The following is a 27,042-nucleotide window of genomic DNA, read 5'->3' as shown; positions in this document are numbered from 1 at the left end:
TTTGATGGTTTTGATTACATATCAAAGGTTAAGAATAGCCATAACAATAAACCTTAGAAAAAGGTTTATTTAAGTAGATGCTCCTTGGAGGTAAAGAGAAACACCAAAAGAGGTTTCTTTTGATTGTCTGTGGTGAAATAAACCCAAGCATGATTTGAAATTTTTAGAAACATGATTACAGACATCACCATCCTTTGCATTTGAAGATAGTACTACCGACAAGTGATTGCTGTCTGTGGATGAGAAAACATTTAGATATGCTAGAAAACCCTTTTAAAACACACAGAAAAGATAACCTTTTTGCAGAGCTTATCACCAAAAGTAACTTTTGCTAACACTGAGCCACTTATTCTTCCTATTACTGACTATCAAGTCAGTCTGTCTGAAGCTATTATTTGCAACTGTCCAAAGCAACTACAAGATTGGAAAATGCTTCTCAACATAGCCAAAACTGATTTTAAAATATTTTAGTAGGGGTTTTATATTAATCCTATGTATGGTGTTATGATTCATAGTATTCACCTGTTTTGCTTTTGCTCATCAATAATTTTAATTTAACTAAGCCAAAAGTTTAAATCTAAATAAGATAATAGTTTGAAATATACCAGCCCCACCAGATATCATTGAATAAAGCACTACATTTGATTTTTGGAGTAATGGAGAAAATTATCACAATTGAGGTGCTGAGTTCACAGCTGTCAAATAGCAACAGTTCTTCCATTTTCATAAACTGAAAAACACTGAAATTATTTTAACTTTCTCATTCTTTTATTCATTTCAGTAGGGAAGGCATATCCATCAGTTAAGACTCACTAACACATTTAATCTCCATATCAACTGTCACTAAGCAGTGAGGTAACTTAAGCTCTGATAGGTTATGGAATTTGTTCCAAGTCACACAGTTGCAAATGCCAGAGTTCTGACTCTGATAGAAGTCTATCTAATCCAAAGTTCTAATTTACAACTTGCCTGTAATTTTGTCATTCATTCTTTTGCTTATTTAATTAGGTAGGGGAGCAGATTTGATGGTGGAAGCATGTTCTATTGCAAGGAAGCTAATTTTGAGATGCTCCTGAGACCTGTGAAGAGATTCAAATCTCTCCATAAGCATAACAAGCAAATCTGCTTAAGGCATGTCTGTTATAGTCTGGTACAAATATAGTTCTCAAAATCACTTGTACATAGGTATAGAAGAAGGCATAAGAATCTGGAGAGAATTTGTAAGTGAGAAAAGGGCTATAACACAGTCTTAAGAATAGGAAGATACGAATTTCTTGGAGTTAAGGGGCTGATAAAGGAGAAAGAGATGTCCCAATGCTAACAATAATGAAACCAGGACAAAAATACAAAATGAGCCTGTACAAATCATATGCATGCACATCCATGCTCAGTACAGATTGTATATGTTTGTAGATAGAGAACACTCCCACCTGTAACTTTAAATTCATCACAATTTCCTACAGTGTAACTGGTCTAAGAACTGTACATTCAAGCAGCATAGTCTCTCATGGTGAACAGATTCAGATAATTAGTCAGTTTCATCCCAATATAGGCTCAAAGCCGTTTAAACAAAGAAATATGGTGGTCCAGGTACCGAGAGCATGTTCTGAAAGTAGGAATAAAGCTTCAGGTAGTAATCGTCTTTGGTCCTAAGAATCTTCATCTCGCTGAGAGGGTTACATTGGAAGAGAGCCCCAGAGAGAGGCTTCCCATGCCATAGACCAGGGCGAGGTCCTCCAAATAGCCTTCTTGCTCTAAGGGTAGCGGTGGGCAACCTCAGAAGGGTAATAGAAAGGAAAACTTTTACAGAGTCATGGAAAGAGAAGATTTTAAGATATTTATGCAAATTTCTACAGAGATGCCTTATAAGAGATAAAGTTTAAAAGGTTTCATTAACTAAATGTATATTAGTAGGAATCATTGTTACATTTTAAGGTGGTAAAATAGTATGTTTATTATGAAGTAGTCTATCTCTTATAGAATCATACTAAAGTCTTATTTATGAACAAACATTATGTGTTTTGCGCTATATGAAAATCTGGGTTATAGTAATCTGGTAGGGAAAGGGAATCAGGTCATAAGGGAATAAAGATTAGCAGTATGCTGATAATAGGAGTGGATCAGATTGTCATTTCTGATTTTTTTGGGCCAGTGTCTTGCTAATATAGTTCAGATTGCCTTGAACTCACTATGGCTAAGTTTGAATATATTTATATGGTGAATGAAACAGCCTCCAGTGAGAAAATAGAAAGCAGACAGTCACTGGCCATGACCCATCTCTCTTCTTGAAGACAATAATTTCTCTCAGCTAAGTCAGCCCCTACCTTGGCTAGGCTGATGACTCCCTACCTTCATTTCCTCTTAGGGAAGAGGTTATGAGAGTGAGTACTAAAGAGTTCTAAGGTTTAACTCTTGCCTCTCTATTTGATATCTGCGAGACCTTCATCAAATCTCTCCAGTGAGTTTCAATTATCTCATTTGAAAAATTGCAATAGTCGTAACTACATCATAGAGTAATTCTGAGGGTTTTATTAGTTAATATAGTGGAAGGACTAAAACAGAATCATGTTAAGTAATATGCAAGTATTCATTGTTGTTATTATTGTTTTCATTACTGACCTCACTCATCAAGATAGTATGTATTATTTTTCTTGTTGATATCACTAGACAGTTAAGCACACTTCACTATCCCTGTTATTCTGTGACTTTCCAAAAGCAACCATATCCCTGAATCACACCTTTCCATGTCCACGACCTCTAGAAACTCAATTTCATGTTGGCTTATTCCAAGTAGGTACATTTTTTGGCCCAGTTTTCCTACTTATTACAAATCCCATCAAAATTCTTAAGCTAATCCTGTCCTGTTACTCTTTCAAGGATTATGACAAATCCCTAAACTCCAGCCCTGGAGTTTCAATACTATTTCTTGTTACTGTAACATCTGGGTTGTTTCTCTAGAGTATCATCACCCTTAGAAACACAACACTGAGACTTTTTCTTATTTAACCAATGTGTTTTGCTGCATTTTCAATAGTTAACCTCTCAAAATATAATAAAATCCAGACTCTGTGATAATATGAAGATTAGTAAGTATGATTTCAAAAAAAATGCACATACATTTGGGAAATATATATGTACAGGTACATACAACAAAATTGTTAAGGGAAAATCCTGCAATAGTGGCACAGATAGAGAGGCCCTTTTTGAGAATATGTGCCTTTAACTCAACTGATAAGACTTTTATGTCAAATAAAGAAAAAGAAGCAGAACACATCAGAATCATTCATATATTTCATATTCAACATATTTCCTTTGAAGTGTTTGAATGTTCATGAATCATACTTGAACCCATGGGAAATACTTTATTAACAGAACTCTTGCCCATTTAACAGGATGAACTAGTAGACTATTTCCTAATGTGCCACCACAGAAAACTATTTCTAGTGTGACCATTAGCTCTGGATTCCCTGGGCCTTTCCGTTTTCACCCTGGAAGTTTCATACCTGGGAAACTTCTTAATCCTGGGCTACTTGAATAACTGATCGTTCTATACTTGATTCCATATTAAATTCACGTCTCTCTCTCTCTCTCTCTCTTTTTTTTTTTTAGAAAAGATGATAGGTCAGTCAAATGAATTCATCTTTTCTCTCTCTCAAGACTCACAATCAAAAGAAGGAAATTAACAGAAAAAGTAATCTATCTTCTCACAAAAAATGAAATAAAATCACATAGAGAGACAAAGTATCCCAAAAGGTAGAGAATAGAAGGTAGAAAATAGAAGATGGAAAGGTAGAAAATAGAAGAAATAATCACTCTTCTTATAGGACAAAGAAAAGCATATGAGATAATATCAGTTCAGGAACTGTGAGGGTAAGTCCTCGAAAGGTCATGACTTTAGGGCACCAGGTGAAACAGAGTGGGATTGAGGGACAGATTTAGGAGGAGGAAAGAACTGAAAATTTACATACCAGGGAGTCAGATAATACGCTTCCTTCTCCAGACTCAGCACCATCTGATAAGTAATAAGCCTCCTTCACCAAAGGAGAAGGTAAATCTGCTAGTTAAATTCAGCCAAAGCTTACAGACATTGGGCATGAGACAATATTGTAAAATTTCAGGCTGACAAAGGCATCAACAGAAAATATGTGTATCAAAAGGAGAAATCCTTAGTATCATTTTTCTTCAGCTTCCAGAAAAACAACAAGGAGCCCATAATTCAAAAATCAGAGTAGAACAAAAATATTCCGTGTCAAGCAAGTATTCATTATATTTTCTTTTCATATACAGTACCTGTTTTAGAAAGCTACTGGAGTGTGTCAATCAAATTAATGTTTTATCAAGGAAATGAAAACTGGGGGACCCAGTAAACAAAATACTTCAGTATAGTATGAAAGGAAAAGTAGGATCACAGTTATGTAGGAGGCTGAAAAATTAACCAATAATTAATATAGATACAAATAAAAATTTAAAACATTTTAAAGTCTGTACTTGATAAGATTTCAGCAAAAGTATAAATGTTTTTAAAAAATAAAAATGGAATCTGTAGATTTTTTAATGTTCTCAACATGTGGAAAACTTAATGAAAACAGTTTGATAGATCCAATAGGAAAAAAAAATTGTAAAAGAATTGAAATAGATTCTTAATATATTACTTTCCTCTGCAGTGAACAATATTTACATAATCAAAGCAATGTAAACACTATTGTTTTAACTAAAAATTGTTGGCGTACAAACTCGAGAGGTGGGAGTGTGTAGAGAGCTGAATCATCATCTACCACCAGAAAAGCACAGATGGTGTCCAAAAATAATAAATTAGGTATAATTGTGAACACAAACAAAGTGCTCTGTGGACTTTGCAGATATGAATCCCAAAAGCCCAGATAGCTGAACGAAGCTAAGCAGTCATACTGATACAGGGTAGGGAAATCTGGGCAATCTGAGAGCATTTCAGGAAGAGCAAGCAGGGTAGTAACGTCCTGGCAGGAGAGAACCTGATTATAGGTTCTGGGAAGCTGGGCCTATCGCAGTTGAAAGTTGCACTGTGAGAAAGAGAAAGTCTTAGTGTTTTGTGTTGACATATTAAAGATCTTAATTTTAATCCTGAGCATTTAGTGAGATCTCTAATTCACAGAGGGCATGACCACACTCCACAGAAACCGAGCAAAACTATAAATAGAAAATGAAATTATGGCAAAATCTATCTTTCCTACAACTTCATAGATATTTAGTTTTTACACTACAGTGTCTTATGCAACACAAATTTTGGAATAATATTTTGTGTTAGTAAAATTTTGACATCATTTTATTACCAATCATAAAATACAGAGTCCCTGAAAGTTCCTCCAGATCTTTCAGGGATCCCAGAAATAAGAAGCCATTTTTACAAAAATGCTAAAAAAGTTTTTGCCTTTTTCACATCTTTTCCTGCAGTGTGCAGTAGAGTTTTTCAGAGGCTACATAAAACAAGATGATGCCATTTTTTGATTGCTGTTTATTTCAGTATTTTCTAAAATTTTCTAAGGTCATAGACATAAGATCATACTTATAAATACAGTTACGAACATTTTCAAGTATCAGTTTAGGTTTATTCATAAATTTACTTTTTAAATGTTTATGTTTCTTTTTAGTACATGTTTACAGAACATAGTGATTATATTCACTGCAGGGAATTGGTACAAATACAAAACGTCTTAATTCTTTTCCATCCCTCATTACTTCTATTGTACTCTGATTAGTTATTGTGGGTTATACCTGGTATAACTTTATCCTTCAATAAATTGTTTTGAAATTCTGAAGTATTCTTTGTGCTTATGCAAAAGTACACAAAGAATTAAGAATAATTTCATACCTTGATTTGTATTCATTTTTTAATCTGAAAACTTTTCTAACTTTTCTTTTTTCAAAAAGTGGTGTTATTTTATTGTGGAATAATATTTTAATCTAAAAGAAAATACATTTATTCATCTTATATATTTCATCTTGTATTTTAGGATGATCATTGACTTCGAAAGAGTGATCAGAAAACTTGTTCTTAAAAGAAACACACACATCTAAAGATGCTAAAAAAGATGAAACTGGACCACCAAAGAGTTCTATAATTCATAGAGGACTGCACTCTACAGAAATTAAGCAAAACTATAAATAGAAAATGAAAATATGGCAAAATAAATCTTTCCTTCAACTTTATAGATATTTAATTTTACACTACAGTGTCTTATGCAACACAAGTTTTGGAATAATATTTCTTGCTAGTAAAATTTTGACATCATTTTGTGACCAATCTTTCAGAGTTGAAAGGAAAATAAATATTTTACATGAAGCAAGATTAAGTCTTTAAAAGCCAAAAACTTGTTCACCATTTGTCAGATTATAAATGAAAAGTCCATTAGCCACTCTACAGTTGTTGTATTTTTGCTTTGGATGGAGACATGCGAATAACTGTTGAAAGACTGGCAATGTTTGGTAAATTTGATACTGCCAAATTCTTCGTGGGTGGAAAGTCAGTACAAGAATCCTTAGTTTGTCAAATTCCAACAATATAGTAAGTAATTTGTTCAATGGAAGACTTACCTGCAAACATGAAGACTGAGTTTATATCTATTTTGCAAATTAGTATTTTCGTCTTTTGAGTGGACAGATTCATAGATGTGTTTAGATGGTTGTGCTCTTATTGTGTCTTGTAGCAGTATTAACTCATCATCCAGGAAAACGTTTTATTTGTCAATGGCCATTATATGGTACCAAAATACTCAGAGTTGAACACTTTTTTGGAATCTCACAGTTTCTTCTGGAACAAGACATATTGCCATTTACATTGATCATGCAAAAGCAATGGTGGGAAAAACTGCCAACACATTAGCATGAATGAATCAAGACTGTGGCACTGAACTACACCAGTAGACACTGTTCTCCAGGCACTGACTGCCAAGTGGGCAGGGGGCCAGTTTCACTTAAGAATACTTGGTGAGGAAATGAAAATGATCACTTCTACTGAATATCAACCTTTGAGTGTATATCTTTCAACTCTTCTGTGTGTGAACTGAGAAGTAAATCACTTTTGGCACATTTCAAACTCTTACGCCAAAGTATTTGTGCAATTACTTGAGTTGTGAGATGACCTCACTGAACAGCATATCATAGAACACTTTTTACTGAAAAGGATGACTTATGAACAAAGTGTGGTTATTCAGACTTGGAATGTGGCAGATATTTTATAAAAACGAAGTAAGTGAGCCTGTCACTTCAAGCCAAGTACTGATTTTTTGTAAATGATAAAATTAGAGATTTGAAAGTGAATTTTGGAAAATGTATTCACTACCATGATCTTGACAGTTTCTTAATATTTAAAGACTTCTCTTATGTATGGTAGTGATATTAAAAATGTGGTATTTTGATATTGTACAATGAAATGTGTCAACATTTGGTAGATCTATGTAACTCAGTAAGCTAATATTTTTCAAATAAGTGCATGATGTTATGAAATCACTCATGGGTAAAGGATCAATTCAAAGTGCTAGACAGACCAATGAATCTTAATGTATCAGAGTACAAAGACTTCATAGACATGTTTTCAGATTCCACAAAGCAATAGACCTTAATAAATTTTTGTCAAGTTTTGGTGTAGTATCAAAAAGAATATCAAAAAGCTATTAAAATATTCCTCTTTTCTAACTGCTTATCTTTTAGAAACTGGATTTTCTTCATATGCTCCAACTACAGATGGTTCCTGACATACAATGATTTAAAACAGTGATTTTTTAAATTTATGGTGATACAAAAGCAATATGTAATGAGTAGATACTGTACTTTAAATTTTGATCTTTTTCTCTGACTATACTCTCTTGTGATGTTAGGCAGCAGTGAAGATCAGAGAACAAACAATACTTGGGCTCAGGGTATAGCTCACTGACAGAGAATTTGCCAGTCATTTGTGAGACCCTAGATTGGTTTCTCACAGCAAAAAATAAAACTAGACAAACAAAAAAATTGATACTCTAAATGATGCTATTGCACATCTATAATATAGTAATAGTATATCTAATATACATTTTTGATTTATGATATTTTCAACATACAATGAGTTCATCAGGACAAACCTAATTATAAATCAAGGAACTGCTGTAAAATGACATTTGCAAAAAAATGAATGCAGATGCAAATACAATAATCCATTTTATTCTGTTAACCCAGAACTGAAACATATTTGTCAAAGAATGCAAAGCACACTGCTCTTATCATAGCTTGTTTGCCTGTATTGTAGAATGCTGTTGCTTTCCATTACAAGTTTATGCTATGATGTATATAGTATGCTCATTGCTTTAATACATTAATATTTTAAAATTTATCCATTTTAATTTGATATGGTAACCATCTACACACATACCCACAAAAACACTATTTTGGGATTTGCAACAATGTTTAGAACATGAATGAAACTTAAGGCCAGTTTATGGACATCTCCATTACATTTTTTAAGGAAGAGAACATCATGGTTGAATTTGTTTTATAAAAATAAATTTGTGGGAGATATGGTGGGAAAAAGAGAGGTTCATTGAGGCTCTTTCAAGATCCAGTCAAAAAATGAGGATAAATTGGATTGGTGTCATCACAGAATGGGAATAGCAGGCAGAGTTGAAAACTGTTAAATAATACATCTCAGACTTACGGAATGCAGATGAATATGGGAAGCACAATTGAGAATGAAACAGGGAAATACTCCAAGGTTTATGACAGCTTTAAGGCAATGAACCATCTACCAAACCATAAAGCATGAGAAAAGAATCTAAATGGAAAATGAGCAAAAAGACTGTGATAATATTTTGCGTTGAATTTGAATTCCCCTTGTTATGGTCAGCTCAGCTCTATGCAGTTTTCCTGAATTATTGCTCTCAAATTGCAATTTACTTGAGAAACTCTTGAGCTGACAGAAGAACACCACAACTTGTATCTCAAGATCTATTTACAAAAGATAAAAACATTTGAGCACAGAAGCTAGGAGTGGCAAAATTTGCTGGATTTACTTGTGAAACACAGCACAATCCCTCCTCAATTACAGGGTAACAGAATTCCCCAGTAAAGTACTCCCAACAACTGCAGAGAGTGTGCTCATTGCAAATTTCAAAGCTGAGACACAACATGGGTGGGATAATTATTGTATCTTTAGGATTACATTCTGTAACATTTATGAATTAAAAATTGTTAACAAATGCACTCTGCTGGGTAAATTTGCTTGAATACATTGTATATTTTATGAAATATTTAAAACATAATTACAATATATTATTGACATATTATGGTGGTAGGATCATTTTGTACCTAAAAGATACTAAGGGATTTTCACCAAAGATTGATGAGTTTGAGTTAACAGAATAAATTTTCTTCTACCAATTTCAAACTAAAAACAAAGATAAGGTTTTGTGTTTTTCAGAACACCACAACTTGGTGTTTATCTTATGTGCCTGCCTTAGCTGAGTGATTTTCTGAATATTGTAAGTAAATATTAAAGCATTCCACCCTTTCAAGAGACAAAAGGGAAATTATGTAGGAACTAACAATAGCTTCTTAGTATAATCCGGACATTCATAGTGGCCAGTTGTATATGAGAAGAATGAGAAAAAAATAGCAAATGCATTCACGCTTAATTTCCAAGGACTACACGGTTATCTGTTGAAAACCCCTGCGTGGATGTGTTTGTACACACACATGAGTTATATGCAGGAACCTTTTTCATTAAGGGTGCGGTGTTTTTCATGCTAGTGCAGCACCTATCTATCTTCTTTCTGGCAGGGCTGTCTGCTTTTCAGTCAGCATCTGACTAAAGATCAATGAGAGAAAGCTTTTTGAAGGTGCTTTCAGGTCCTGTGGCAACGGAGATGATCAGAAAGCTGCCATAAGCTTCAGACCCACTTGACAAATTAGGAACTATTTTGGTTCTCTGTAAACTGCTGTCACATCAGTTACAAACACTAATTAGAGATACAATATTCTGATAGCAAAAGTGTCCAGTGCATTAAATACCACTTTCGCTTAATGCAATTAGCTTATACATTGACTTATAGTTTGTACGGTAAGACAGCCACAGATTAAAATGCATCAACTATTATTAAAAAATTTATAAGGTAAATATGAGTTAACTGTCAATAGGATTTTATCCTATTGCACTTTGACCTTTCCAACTTATATTTTTCATTGTTTTTGAACGTAAATTTTTCCCACCAGTTTTCATTTGTCTGGGCAAAATGTCATGCTTTATGATGACCAATCACTCAGCATCAATTAATCAAATTATGCAACCTAAGAATGTGGTATGTAAGGAATTCTGCCTTTGGTTTATACAGTACAGTTAACCATTAGCCCATTATAGGCTCTAGCAGTCTCAAATAAATAGTACTGTATGCTTTTTCCAGTGTTGTTCCAGTGATAAGGTATTATTAATAAATAGGCATTTAAAAACCCATCCTGTTGATTTCTGAAAAAATATCTTAAAGTTTTTTTTAATGGCATTTCCATTTTGGTAACAGGAAAAGTCTGCATGTGAAAAAACATATCCAGCCATAACTGACAGAAGTGGTATGTTTTTAACACAAGAAAAGAGTGGGAAAAAATGTCAAGATTTTGGTGATGATTATCTTTAGAGTTCCAAGAATACTTTGAAAAAAACTCTATGTGTGCATGTACATACACATGTGTATTTATGTTGAGAGGATATATTTGAAATCTTTTCAAAAATGAAAAGTGTATAAAATATAAACCTGAATTTATTTATGATGTATTTTTGAGATGACATATGAAGTATTATTTAAAGACTACTTTGGCTCCCAAAATAATCACTTTGTCCCCCTTTGCAGCCTATGGCAGCCTCTAGTACAGTATCTTGCATGCATCTCCTCTAACAATGCTTGTTATGAATAGATGGCTGTGAGATACTAATTTAATGACAATCTAAGTATCCCATTGAAGTAACATACACAAACTCACTCAAAAATAAAAGACAAGTGGGTCAAAAGGAGATGCTTTTAAAAACGAACAGCACTGCAGTATGTATAGAATTCAAGCAATTGTTTGAAAACCTTTTGTACATGTACACTTAGCTTACAAAAAAAATAAAAGCTAAATAAACCTGTCACCCATTTTAAATGCCTAAAAAATCAAATGCGACTTAATTTCATGGAAACAAGCTCTGGAATCCAAATCTCTCTGTTCTCTTCCCACTTCAGTTTATATCAGGGAGGCAGCATATGGCAGAGGACAGTCGAAGGCCTGCAAGTCACCTCTGCGGAGATGGTTTCAATGGCAACAGAGTGAAACTCAGTCTAGAAAGTGGATGTGATAATACTCATCACTTCTCTACTTCAAAGAAGGCTGCGAGGATTAAAAAGCTAGTGCTCCAAATTCAAATTCACATTCGCTTTCAAACCTCAGCAGAATTCTTTGTCATCCCAGCAGAGACCATCCGAGTGAGAAGTGCCATTAAGGAAATAGTAGCACACACAGAAGAGTTCCAGAGGGATTCAGAAGAGCTCCGGCAGAAGTTCAGGGTAGATGTAAACTCAGCCCAGTGCTCATAAAGCACGTTGAAATTCTCAAGTGAGAGGCACTACGTGGGAACAAATTATGCTTAATTTAAGAGATAATATGCCATATCCATAACTAATAATGAAGGGGCAGAAAAACTGTAAGACTATAATGATTATGATCATTTATCCCTAAATCTGGCTTATTGTCTTAGTGCCAGCTGTAAATACTACAATTGTCTGCCCTGAACTATACAATGCTGGCAGTGTCCAAGGCCTCTGGTACTGCTCTGATTGTTCCTAAAACAGTAATAGACTATAGCTTGATCAGTGTGCAGTGGCCCAGACCTCTCCAGCATGTACAGAAACAAGCCTCTCACCAGTCCGAGCAATGAGGAAAGGCTTCTGTGATTTCCCACCTGTGCACCTGCTGCACACGTTTCCTCAGGTGGGCAATCAGAGGCAAACTGTGTGCCAGAGTCAGGTCATCAGCTTTTAATGTCAGGGATCACACCACCTGCACCTTGAAGATTAATGAAACCTCAAAACCAGAAAGAATTTTAATCAAACTTTTTGACAATTTTGCAATGTAACTTTTATTAAAAAAGAAAATATTATTTTCTCCCCATACAAGTTTCTGGCTCAAAAGACACTCGCTGTCAAAGATTATTTATTTGTCATACTAAAGTTGGAAGTATAATATTTTAGAGAACGAAATTACCGCTCTCTATAAGATTCATATTATAAATCTTATAACATTCTTATCTAAGTATTAATTGAAAAAGAGTGGAAATATTCATGGGATGTGACTATAAAGTAACAGTACTTTGGATCTATATTAATCTGGTAAACAATAGTTTGAGCAAAACATACCTAACACTTTTGAGCTCATCTACTCCACGCTAGTATTTCTCTATCATTTTCCTAGTATTTTAGCCAGTGATTTCCTATAAACTAAACACTATAGCTACAGAATTTTTCTATCTACAAATTTAGTCATTCTAGTCAACTGCAATTAGCAATTCATCGATTCTAATATTGGTAGTTTCCAGTGCTTTGGTTAGACCATGCTGATGTTGAAACTTTATATAAATAAATAAATATATATTGTTTGGTTTTGTTTTGTTTTTGTGAGATAAGGTCTTGCTATGTAGTGTAGGTTGACTGGCTTTCAATTCACTATGTAGCCCAGGCTGACCTTGAACTAAGGGCAGTCCTCTTGCTTCAGCCTCCAGAAAGCTGAAATCACAATACTCAGTTATTTATACATTGTAACATTTGCTAACCATTGATAAAATGTGTTGGGAGTCTGAGAATTGAATGCCCTTCTTCTCTTTATGAAATGTTCCACTGTTAAAATAATATATTCCTTCCAGAAACAGAAAGACAAACGCCTCATGAACTCACGCATAGTGGGATACAAAAAAAATTAATGTCATGGAAGTTGACAGTGGATGGTTTGCTAGAGGCTGGGGAGAATGTGATTGGGAGTAAGGCAGGTATGGGGAAAGTTAATCAGTGGACAAGGTCACAATTAGATAGAAGAAGTAAGTTCTGGTGTGCTATTGCACAGTACAACACCTAATATGTAACATTAATCTATCAGGATTTCAGAACAGCTAGAAGAAAGGATTTTGGAAGATTTTTATCATAAAGAAACGATAAATGATTGAGGAGATAGATATGTTTAATGTGATTTTTAATGTAACACAACATATACATGTGGTAACACCATGTTACCCTTTTCATATGTAAATGTGTTTTATCCAGTTACAAATAAGTTAAATTTAAACTTTAAAAAAAATTTAAATCCCCACAGGTGTTAATGTAATTTAATGTGTCATGTACTTTTATGCCTACATTAATTAGGATTAGGACTTAATCTGAGTGTTTTGTACTACGAGTCAAGGGGAGAGCAGGTTAGGTGTTCTGCTTGCATTGTTTTTCATGAACTTTAACATGGATGAGCAGAGAAAACAAGACTGGAATCAAGGTCAGGATTTGAATTGCCTTCATACCATTTGAGTGAATGACTATAAGCCTGCTACTTAAATACTATGTGGGTTACTTTCCTAATATTTTCAAATAAATCGATAGTGTGTATTCTGAAGAACTGCTTAGGTTAAGGAGAGCAAGGGCAAAAGAAGGGAGAATAAAATACACCCTTCTCATATCAGACCATACTGTTTAACACTATATGTTAGCTTCTTTCTAGCTAATTCTTCCCCCAATTTTTCGCCTTTCAGTTTCAATAAATTGCCCTGAATTTTTGATAAAAGATTAATTCTACATTAGGATTGTCCAGAATCACAAACCGTGACTGAAAATACAAAACTGACAACGCTCACCGAGTGTTTTGCAAACTCAATTTTGACCTCAAAAAAAGTCATTTTTGGTCATATATTGTCTCAGAGTCGTCAAACTTTTGCATAAAATTTCACTTCCTGTTATGGGCGGGGTGATTTCCAGTTGTTCATTTTGGAGGAGCCGCGGATTGAGTTCAGGTCCTTGCTCATGCCAGGCAAGTGCACTACACTGAACTATATTCTTGGCGCTTTACTGTTTAATGTTATCTACTTGCACTGGTTTAGAATACGGTTCACTCAAGAGTAACAGAAATCTCCGACTAACAATGACCTTAAGATAACTGTATTTCTCTTTTATCTAAAGTCAGAAGTTTATACCCAGCCATTCAGCAGCTATGTGATGCGGGGTTTTTTAGTTGGTGGGTCCCACATTTATGCTGGACACGGTTCCAGATTTTCCTCCTTGCTCCAAGCACTGTAATGGAGAAAAGGACCCAGAAGGGCTAAAAATGTGTGTTGCCTTTCATTGATTCATCCGATTCTCATTAAGCATTTTGTATCCTCCAGGCCTTATTCTAAGCTTGGGATAATATACCAGTCAAGAAAAAAAAAAAAATCTGCCCTTGTGAAGCCTCTTTAAAGAATTATACTACATTAGCAAAGGCCCGAAAGCTTGCACCTGACACTCTCCAGTTAAGATTCCACAGAAAATGAGAAATAAAACATAGAAGGAAATCTAGAAGTCTCAATTTTTAACAATCAAAAATGGAAATAGTTTGGGTTTTTGAAGTATATTTTTTATAAAACTGTACTTAAGCACTGAGGAATGTCAGAATTCATAATAGGATCATGGGCCCTATTCAAATACTCAAGATTCATTCACAAAAACATAAATTCTAGTATGCTTCTTTGGAAACATTTATAATTTAACCAGAATGCACTTACACATATGAAATAAATGTTCAACTTCAAGGCAAAGAAAATTTTTCAAAAATGGTAAAAATCACGGGAAATGAATTGGAAATATAATTTGGGAAAATGTTTCTTACTGCATATTACCTTTAATTTTTTGAGTATTAAGAGAGATGATATCTTTGGTATATGATTACCCCAACCAAACCTAATGCAGTGTTACACATCAAACAATTATTTCTACTAAGAAACTAACTATGCCTGGCTCCAGAAATGCAAAAGTTGAGGCACAAATCTTCAATATTTGGTTTATCATTGTATTACTTTAGTTAGTGTATTTTTTTTTTTTCCTTTGGTACCGGAGATCAAACTCACGACCACGGGCTTGCCAGCCAGGTGCTTACGCCACTGAGCTAAATCCCTAGCAGACTGTTATTTTTTTAATTGACAAAATTATCCATATTATGCTTTTAAATATATATGCATATATGTGAAGCATTAAATTAATCAACATATAGATTACTTCATATACTTATTTCTGATGAGGGAAGTGCTTGAGTGGCTGAGCTAAATCTCCTGCCCCCTTGTTCTGATGATAACACTTGAAACCTACTCTTAGCACAAAATATTGCTATTGCTACTTCTTGGATATTGTACTTCTTTGTTTACTCTTAGTTAATACCCTATCTGTATCCTTTGTTTAAAATCATTATTCATTTGAATGTTACAAGAATGAAGTGGAAGGGGACCTAAGAAACTACACTTACAAATAAAAGTTTAAAGTAATTTAGAATTATTAAAATATGGACGCTAAAATTAATATAGTTTGACAATAAATAAGTTCTGTTGTGCGTAAAATGATCTTCTAGTTGCTATTTCTAAGGCGGTGATAGTGGCTGATACCCATTTTCCGTGGCTACCCTGAAAATCCCCCCCCAGGCTAGCCTTGTGGCCGCCTCTTTTCTCCTTCTTGCCTCTCCCTCCCTCCCTCCCTCCCAATTTCTCTTCCTTCCTTCCTCCCTTCTTCCCACCCAAACTTTGATACAAATTTTAAAGCAGCTGTCAGATATGGAGATTTGAGTAAACTCAAGTCTGAGATAAATTCAAAATTTTTGAGCGGCTTGGAGACTTTCTTTGGAAATTTACCTAGCCTTCCTTTATATAGCTTTCACCAGAATGGAGTATGTTAGATAAGGAGATTCCGAAAACTAAAAAATAAACTTATTTCTCTTTTTTTCTGAATCATAATTTAAAATTTAAAAGCTGACAGCTTGCCTCCACAGTCCTGCAGTATGGTGTGATGGAAAAAGTACCGGACAAGCCGTCCTTTGGAGAGATATTTCAGTCCCACGGAAGCATCCACAGAGCTGTTTCACCCCAGGCACATCCCTACACCTCTTGGAATCTCAGTTTCTACAGCTTCTAAATTAAGAAATTTAATACAACTATTATTTTATGGGTTATAATTCCACAATTCTAGCATTGTAATTTGATATCTTGGAAATTCTTTCATTAGGAATAACGTGTGTGGAGGCGTGGGGAAGAACACCCTTGATACTCTACTGGACGATGTTACATCAAGAATCAACCAAATCAGCCTGTCACAGATTAGCCCCGCTTGGAGGTTTTTAACAACGCATCGGGTAAAGTCAGGCATTCCTTATGAAATAAAAAGCAGAAATGGCACATTTATTAACCAAGTTTACTTGATGACAATTTAGAGATACATAAATTAAAATTCTCATGTATTCTTTTTAGGAAATATTAGATATTTGGAATTATCTTGTCTGATGTTTTGCTATGCATAAGGGATTGGACGTTTGTAACCAGAGTACAGTGTATAAAAGAAACACAATTTTTTAAGAAAGCAAAATGAATTTCAGTCCAGGAAATTCAATTACTGGTTTTTATTCTCTTTTTGACTATACTGAAGTAAATTTAAGAATTTTTACTATCATTCCATTATTTAACATCTATACATATATCCTCATAGGGTATAGCTCATAATAAATATTAATAAAAAACTGCTTACATAATAATTTTTCCAAGGAAATTTTTAAGTATATGATTTTTGTACCTGTAAATCAAAGCCTTTCGCAAGGCTGTTCATCAATAATGCATCAATGTTTTGCCTCAAATTGATGGCATGAAATTGTTTTGCTTTGAGAAAACACACTATAACAATATTTGATTTTTCTTTATTTTAAAAAAGGAGAAAACAATTATATTTCAAGTTGTGATTTGTTTGAAGGAATAAAGCAAATTTGCCATAGTTCAAAATGAAAGCTAAGAAATCTAAGTAACTGTGAGAAATTTGTTTATTCAGTCTTATCTGATAAAAATATTTTGTAAACTCCAAATTTAATTTCTTAGCATATTAATGCTATATAGTTCAACCCCATAGCTGACATCTTAAGTATAAAAAAAAAAACATAAGAAAGATGCCTGCTATTACAATAAATACTTACATTGCTCTAAAGTTGCACAACATTACATAAATATGAAGTGAGTCTGTAACAAAGAATAAAATAAAATAATTCTATTTCCAAATGCTACTATAAAATATCTGGAAAAACCTAGAGTGTCAGAACGAAATGCTATAACCATCTGCAGATTAAACACACACGATGATGAAGGAAGAGGAACTGTCTTATATGTTATGAGTAATCATTAAAACATAGCAAACAACAAACAGTAATATAAAAAGTACATGGTTAAGGAAATTTTTTTTAATTTAGGCAATTTAACAACAAATGTAAAGTAATAAAATATTATAGTTTTCAAATATAAAATGTGAATGAATCCAGTTACAGAAAGAGGTCAGGTTTTCCTGATATTAACTGACAGGTTCAGAGCAATTCCTGTTGCAATCTGAATGTTTGATTTGGAACCTGGCAGAATGATTTTTGAACTTTCCAGGAAAAGTGTTCAAGAATAATCCAGACAAAAATTAATAAATATACACACAAAGAACTAAGAGAAGAGGAGAGCAGGAAGAACACTGTGAACAGGTACCAAGATTTAGTCTAAAGTTATGGAACTGAAAACAGAGACTGAGACAGAATAAGAATCTTAAAAAATAAAATTTATTAGATGGGATACCATAAAACTAATGGGTAAGAAAATTTAATTTCTAGTCAGTGAGCCCAAAAGGTTTGTTTAGAGTATGACTCAGAGTGATTGATAAATTGAAAACATTAAAACCCAGGAAAGTGGATTTTTAGGGGTACTGAAGTCACAGATCATAACAAAATAAATGGTATATTACTTGCTAAATTGAATGTAAAAAGAAAAAAAATATAGCAAAATAGAATAAATAGGAATGCTTAATAATTCTTGAAGGTGGGAAGAACATCATAAACATGAGCGTAGATCCAACCAAAAAGAAAATGATAGCTTTGACTTGATGAAAACTTTAAAATTCATTGTTTAAGAGCATCAAAGCATAATTAGGTAAGTGAGAAACTATTTGTAATATATTTGACACAAAAGTTTGCTACAATGAATGTTTAAAATAAATGCTTTATATTAATTACTTAAATTTTTATACATTACACATTTTAAATTTGTAGAAAGTAGCACTCATGTATTGAGTTATCTTGTTTTAAATCTGGCATAAACTAGACTTTTCAGCCATCCGCTGCAGACTGCTTGGCCTTGAGAAGACATTGCTATGAGCTCCAGGCCTGGGACTGAACCTTCCAGTGGCCTGTGTGCAGACACCCTCTGTGTTCCTCCTCATCTGACTCTGTGGGTGGCCATCGTAAGCTGATCTTGTAATTTCTCATGCATTTGTACATCTTGTATTTTTATCTGTTTCTCTACTAACTCTGATTGATGCACTTTGAAAAAAAGTTACAACTCAGAGAAAACTCTGGTTAACTTACCACTTTCTTCTCCCTAGAGCAATCATTATCCTTGCTAGTACCTTATCATTCCTATAAATGTTTCTCTCTTTTTCTCTTTATGTACACACATCCCAAACTAATATTTTTAACTTAATGTTTGAGCTAATGTAAACATTAAAATATCACACACAATATTTGTAACTTTCTTCTTTTCAATAATGCTTTTATATTTTGTACTGTTGATAATGACATCTGTAGAATGGGTCAATTTAAATTATTGTGCATAATATATTGTATTAGTAAGATATAGTTACTCACTTTTCTACCAAGGAAATTAAATTTGTTATTTTTTTTGCCATTATCTAGACAGATTTCACGAATAACATTAGTCAATTTTCCCACTGTATGGAAGTAAATTTAGCACCAAGAGATGTAGATTTCAGTTAAGTAACGAAAACTTGTTTTCCAAAACAACTATAAAAATTTGACCCACCAGTGATTTATCTACACCAGATCTGTACATTCTTTGAGTTTAATTTCAACTGTTTTGCACTGAGGTATAATAAAATGACCTAAACCGTATATAGTATTTGAGTTTTGTTTATTTGGTTGTGTGTATGGGTGAGTGTTTGGGCTTTTTGTTGTTTTGTTTTGTATTTACAAAGACTTGCTTTGGAATTCTAATGTGGTCAGTTTTTCTGTGATTTATGCTCATTAAGTACACTGAGTGTTCTCTTACCTGTCCCAAGGATGTTTATCACATGAGGCTTGTTAATTGTGCTACGGCAAATTTTCTCTAGAGTTTGTTATTTCTTGTGGCAAAATTATAATATTTATGAGTTTGGTTAAAATCCGGCTTGGTATTTTTCAATGCTTCCTTGTTGTTGCATAACTTCTAATTTTTAGGATTCTCTGGGGGCTGTATCTTGAGCGGCTTGCAAGCTCAGTATCTTTGTACTTTTCTGATGAATTGATCTATTTCTCAATGACCTAATATTTACTCCTATTAAAGAATTTGGCCTTATTGTGTTTTGTTTTGTGTACATAACAATCTACTTTGTTTTACTTAGAGTTTGACTTACATACATTGTCATGTCCTTTTATTTTCCTATCAGCTTTTTCAGTCATTTTTTCATTCTAACGTTTATTAATAACTGATATATGTACATGACTAATTTGACTTTCTCCGTATTTTAAATAGTAAATTTTCCCGTTTATACGAATGCAACTGCCGTTACTTGTATCTATTAAGTTAAGCCCACGATGAATTGCTATATTTATCTTATACTTGTTTTTCATTTAGTTTCCTCCAATTCTTGAATCAACAACTTGTTTAATTCCTTTTTCACAATTTACTGGTATGTAATTCTGAATGAGCCTTCTATTTTAGTTTTCATCATTACACTTAAATTTTTCACACATGTATTTGATATGGCTAAAGGCAAAGTTAATTCTCCCTAGAGGTTTTCTCTGCCCTCATCTTTCACGTCACCATTCCCTGTATTTTCAAGGTACATGATTTGTGACTATTCAAATTATTTGTGATTTTTATTTCTGTTTTTTGCTGTCAATACCAGTGTAGATTTACTGAAGTTTTATCAGTTTCTCCCTTAATTATCTGCTGCCAATCACTCCTTCCCTTCCACCGTCTGTATTCATCTGCTTTCTTAATGAAGAAAGCACTTTATTGTTCTTCCAGTAGCCACAAAGTGGGTGGCACTTTGTGTTTGTTTCCCTACAGTGTCACTGCTATTTCGTTTCTGAACATGGTTTATAAACTATTAGGTTTCTAGGCTGACACCTTTCTCTGCTTCAGTACTTACTATTTTCCAGCTTCTAGTTAAGGTTGATTGTCTATTTTATTCTAACAGCTGAGATTGTATAATTAATTTACATTTTTCATTATAACTAAAATTTTACTTTTCCTCTGGCGTTACTCATCTAACTATTGTGTGTGAATTACTATTTTCTTCTTATTATTATTCGTGAAAACTTTGCATTCTAGGCTTGATGATTCATGAGTTCTAGAGACTCTGGAAATCTACCTGTACCATTATTGGTTTTTATTTTATGTAAAGAAAGTAAAACAAAATTTGGTAATAAATAATAAGAGAATAATAGTAGTTAGTACATTTCATATTGTTATTTTTAAAGTAGTTATTCAGAGTACAAGTTTTGGGCATTGAAATTTCTCCAATCGATACTAGCACAGGCCTTCCTTTTCAATGACCTAAGAGACACTTATAACTGACTTGCATTTTTCCCTTTTCCCTTCTGCCCTGACCCCTAGTCTAGCTCCTTTTTCCTTTTGAAGAATTCCTTTTCATTTCACAATATCTATTGTACATTTTAGATCTTACTTACTCTTTAAGTTTCTCATACCAAAGAGACAACACAGTGTTTACACATGTGAGTCAGCTTTATTTCATTTATGAGAATGGTCTCAAGTTGCATCCATTTACCAATAAAAGTCTCAGGTTTTTCTCTCTTTATGGCTGAATGCATTATTTTATCTTGTATTTTGTCATTTTTTATATTAGCTTATTTTATGAAAAGTATGTTGTCATTATGGGAATTTCCTGCATCAAATTTTTTAAGTGTACTGCTAGAGAGCTTTGCATTTGATTTCAAAAGACATCAGAGATGTACAAATGATCAAAGCCCAATTTCTATGTTTATTTCCTAACATGAACTTCTTGAAATATATAAGTACTATACTGTTGGACTCAAAATTAATTGTAGGCATAGTTCTTTTAATTTTAATTCTTCGAGTACATGTTTAGAGTAAATACAAAGCCCAGTTTAAGTATAACCTTTTACAACAAGTCTGCTGGAACATAGAAGGTGACCAGCATGGCAATTCTGCACTCTGTACCTGTCACTGTACACATGGTCTACCATAGCATCAGCTGGCAGAATCAGCGCTCTCCTGCTCTTTCTGTCTGGTACATGATGAGGTTTCCTTTTCTCACATGCCTGATAGGTTCACATTTTCATTATTTATTTATCTCTCTATTCATTTATGTAATATTACTTGATTATAATGATGAAGGTTTTTCCATCTTGAATAGTTAAATATACAAAACTGAAAATATTGGGTGGTACAAATTAAGAAAACAGGAAATAAGCATTAGTAGTAACTTTCTAAGAATAATACATATGGCTAATAAAAATTAAAATATCAAAAAACAAAAAAAATCATTATTAACCAAAAAGTGGTAACTCAAAACGCTATTTATTCACCAAAACCAGAAAATATGGAAACAATACTAAAGTATAAAGGTCATAGGAGTCCTTATATAACATAAAATTTCTAAAGAACATTTGGAGAGTATATATATTAGTTAAAATATGAATATATTACTGTAATAGACAACTCTTTTAGGTCCGGATCTTATTCCTAAGGAAAAAATAGATTTTGTGCATAAATTTTTCACTGAAACTTTATGATAGCATCAAAAAATCCTAAAAAAAATCCAATTAGGAAGGATTGGTTAAATAAATAAATTATGGTACATCTAAATAATGAAACAATGAGCAGCTAGCAATTAAAAATGAAATTATAGAGGAATATCTATTGGAATGGGAAATTATTTGTGGTACAGGGTCAAGTGGGGAAAAAATCAATCCCTAAGCAGTATAAACTCAGATATGTGAAACATTTATAGACAAAATTTTATATACAAAAACTAATAATATGAATTTCCTAAAACTGACATTGATTTTATAATGAGAAACAAGAAATGAAAATTGCTATTTTAAACAAAAGGAAGGTAATCAAGGTTGAGGGGGGAAAGGAAGGAAGGAAATGGGCAGCGAATGGAATAAATATGCATTATGCACACTATACCGCCACACATGGGGTATGAATATCATATATTACACACATCTAATAATCTAAAATAATAGAAAAACTGATAAGATATATGTAGTTATTCCAATAAACTCATGCAGAATTACACAACTTTATCAATCTCTATTAACATTCCTGCCACATTCCTGACTCTTTCCTCCCCAGAGACAGTGTAATAAAAAGTCTTCATTCAGCTTTATGATCTCAATCAAAGTGCTTAATAAATGCTCACTGATAATATGTGTGACAGTGAACAAATGAATCAAAGTAAGGAATACACAGCTTTTAAAAATGATATTACAGCCAAATTCCAACAGGTAGTGAAAACTGAATAAAGCAAAATGAAGCATTGTGCCTGTAATCCCAGGACTCGTGAGGCTGAGGCAGGAGGATTGCTGTGAGTTTCAGCCTAGGCTACATAATGAGTTCAAGGACAGTTTGAACTATATAGGGAGACCTTGTATAAAAAAAATGATATGTCTCATTGTAGTAAAATGGACTATCGTAGAAACATTTTAAAAAGAATTAAATATTTTCAGAGCTTCATCTTTTAAAGAAATAATAGTGTGGGATGTAGTAGTTAATTGTATGTCTATGGTTTATATCTATATAGGTTATTAATGAAACCATATCAAAATGAAGTATTTTACTTAATTTTAGAAAAAATTCAGTTTATGTGTAACATCCTCCTGTGTCATCTCTTTCAACCAAAGAATTTAGCTGGATTGTTTCTGATAATGGCTAATGAGTTCATGCTTTTTGAAATAATCTATGGAACAGGAAAGAGTACAAACATTTTCAATCGATTCAGTACTAGAGTCTCTTTCCCAGCTTTAGTAAGCTTTGAAATAAGTGGGTATCAAAAAGGTTATAAATGATCTTACTAAAGTTCTGACTTCGTATATAAGCATAACAACATTATGTACATATACCACAACATTGTGTACATATACCAGCTCAACACACCGAATATAAACATTATGTACTACAAACACATGCTATTAAAGATAAATAAGTAAATAAATTTTAAATTGAAAAAAGACTCAGAAAAATAAAACCTAAAAGGAGATTTTAAAGTATCATTTAGAAGCAAATTGTGTGATGCATCTGTGACTGAGGAAAGTTTAGACCCATGCAAAGCAAGAAACTTTTGCTCTGCTCTTTGAGACTGTCATCCTACTCTAGAAGTCAGGAAAGTTATACTGATACATGCTAGGTCCGAGTTTACTTTCCTACTTTAAAAATTCAATCAATATTCAACAGTATAACCTTTATGCTACTGTAAAAGTTAAGCTTCGAGTTTGAAAAGATAAAGGTGACCTTGAAGAAAGCACAGAATTTTACAAAGATTTTAAATTAAGATATCCTAAAACTCTTTTAAGTATCGTAGAGAATAAATCTGTATTCCAGCCCAAAGTATTACAATAACATAAAGACAATTATACTATCAGAATCTGGTATGAAATTCTGTTGTCTGAATGGTATATATTTTTAATCAGTCCAAAATCTCTGATTTGGGGATTTAATATCAGTGGTTGCTGTTAATTTCTTCGGATTAGTACTCATTATAAAAATTGTATTTCCATATGAGTTTTCTTCTCTTCATAAAATCTTATCCCGAGGGAACTAAAATACTTCAGAGAGTACAAACAGTCAAACCTAGGCTCATAACACAGAGATAAAACATTCTTTATAGCAGCATTCATTAAAGTACTAGACAGAGTACAAAAAGCAGCAACAGGGAGCTTTAGTCTAAAAGCTTTTAATACAACTCTTTCCAAGACCCATTAAATCAGACCAGCACTAAAGCCTCTGGCCACCCCCATATATTGATCCCTATCACTGTGGAGCCCCCTACTCTGTCCAGCTAAAGTCTGAGATAATTTATATCTGATGAATGGTCCACAGAAATGTCACTAGTACAAAAGCAGCAAGTCAAAATCCAAACTCTAAGGGAAGCAATTGTCAAGTGTTGTCAGTATGCTTCTGAAAAGTCCAGGCAATAATAAACATTTTGCAAAACCCCCAAATCCATTTGAATTAACCATAAATACCTTACTAACAGGTAACATTTATCAAACACATACAGTGTGGCAACATTGGACTGTGAATTAAGCATTCTTTTTATTTAACTGATACATTTGTCTCCATTTTGCAGATGAGAATCAAAGAATTTGAGTAATTTTCTGATATTTCAACAAACTACTCTTTGTAAAACTTTTATAGTGACTTTCTATTCACTTAAGTATTTTATTAGGATTGTGTTGCCATGTGTTTGTACTAGAAACTGTGTAGACACTGGTTTGCAGTTGCAAACAAAGTGAACACAGTCCTTGTATTGACAGTGTTTCCAACCATATTAGAACAAAATGCTATGCAAGTGAAAAATGAATAGCAAATTGTGTACTTCATATGATGAAGAAAGTACAGAATATGACTCTATTACAGCATTAATAACCCTGAAAATTATTTCACTTTTTTGACATGTTCAGATTATATTATCAGTGGTACCCATAATGAGATGTTTATTATTTTCTTTCTAATCAACAAGATGACTCAAAGTATTCCTAATTTGGATAAGCAGAATTTCTTTGATTATCCTTTAACCGTAGGATGACCATCTATTCTAAGCAGTCACAGTCATTGTGCTCAGTTCAGTCTTTTTGGTTGGCAGTTTGTTTCTCAAAAGCATTACAGTTTGGCTGATGTATTTCTATAATTATTCTACATATAAAATAATCAGAGCTGTTTTCAATGTGTTTTAGAAAAAGTGATGCAAAGTGAAATTAATTGTTTGTGTCTAGGATCTATTTATCTATTGATCAGTTCATCTATCTATGATTTCATTTAGTCTGAAACACAGCTTGCTGAGGTCACTTTTGCTAGACAAATGTCTCAAAAACATAATCTGCAATATACAAGTTTCAATATTCTAAATAGCTATCAAATCTATCTCCCACTTTATCTAACTCATTCATGTTGTAGTCATTAGTGGAACTCATTCGTGGTGCCCAAAACTGCTACATACAAGGATGCAAAATGAGAACAATCCTGAATAGTTTGCCCCTATCTTCACTGAGTTTGTGATCCCTGGAGGAGGCAGACAAAAAAAATCAAATAAACAATAATAAAATAAACATTGACTGGACTGAGCTCAGTGATGCAGGCCTTGCCTCGTTTGCACAAGGCTCTCGATTAGATCTCTAGAACTATAAAACAAAACAAAACAAAAAAATTACTCGGAGTTCTATGGAATTTAACCAAGAAGCCAGTATCTTTCTTGGGCATATATTGCTCCAGTCTTCTATGTATCTCCTCCCCTGAAACCATCAGAGGAACTTCTCAACAGAATCTTCATAGTGTTTCTTTATTATTTAAGTTTTTTAAAAATCACCAGCATAAATCTATATCACTTTATGCTTTCTTCTCTGTTTATGCAAAAAGAAACAAAATGAATATAAACTAACAAATGAAAATGTAGCCCATAAATCTTTCTGTATTGTAGAAGTCCCAGTCTTCCTTGGGAAAAGTTATACCTCAGTGACACATGATTCACACACACACACACACACACACACACACACACACACACACACACACACCACAGATTGTTCAATTGCACCCCATACATTGACTACTAGAAATTATTTATCTTAATTTTTTTTTTTTTTGTCTTTTTCCTTTTTATCGGTACCGGGGATCGAACTCATGACTGCCTGCATGCAAGGCAGGCGCTTATGCCGCTGAGCTAAATCCCCAGCCCCAATACATTTCGGTGGGTTTTTTTTTGTTTGTTTGTTTGTTTGTTTGTTTTTTTAATCGGTACCGGGGATTGAACTCACAACCACCTGCTTGCAAGGCAGGTGTTTATGCCGCTGAGCTAAATCCCCAGCCCCTTTATCTTAATTTTTTAGATAAAAATTCAAGCAGAAAAATATTTGTAATAATCTTATACAATTTGTGAGTATGCACAACCCACTTTGGAGACCCATCATGTCCATTAGACTGAAGAGCTGAGTTTAACAGCCATTTGATTCAACATTCTTCTATTTTTGAATGCTTACCATGATGCATGGATGAAACCTAGATGGCCAAAATGGTTTGCATTCTGACTGACTAAATGATTCAAGGACTCAGTTAATCATTGTGCAATTACAGAATCTCCAGAACTTAACAACATGTCGATGACCAAGGAGAATACACTGTAAGCACCATGGATCATTTCTATGCATAACAAAGTCTCACACTTATCAGAGCTATGGAAAGTAAATCCAGAACACTGATTTCTCTCACGCTTCTTTGAAATAACCATTAGACAAAAGATGTTCCCCTAGAACTTTGAGTCACAGGGAAGTATCTTGCAAAATTAGAGTTGAGGATTAAGTCCATGTTTACTACTGTTAAAACACAATTTTATCACATTTAGAGTACTATAAAGACCAGTGATTCTCTGGGCTAATTGACTGATTGGTGAATGTCCTTGAACATGGTACAAAATGCCTTTTGTATGATGACCTTACAGGACCCACTACCAGGAGCAAAGTCAAAGCAGTCAATGTCTTGGTTGCTTTTTCTTTTCTTTTGTTGCTGGGACAAAACACCTGACACCC

Source organism: Cavia porcellus, unplaced genomic scaffold (assembly GCF_034190915.1).
Source record: "Cavia porcellus strain 051 isolate PalLab524CR breed Dunkin Hartley unplaced genomic scaffold, mCavPor4.1 scaffold_1, whole genome shotgun sequence".
Lineage (NCBI taxonomy): Eukaryota > Metazoa > Chordata > Mammalia > Rodentia > Caviidae > Cavia > Cavia porcellus.
The sequence above is the reverse complement of the archived record's forward strand: the minus strand, read 5'-3'. Positions refer to the sequence as shown.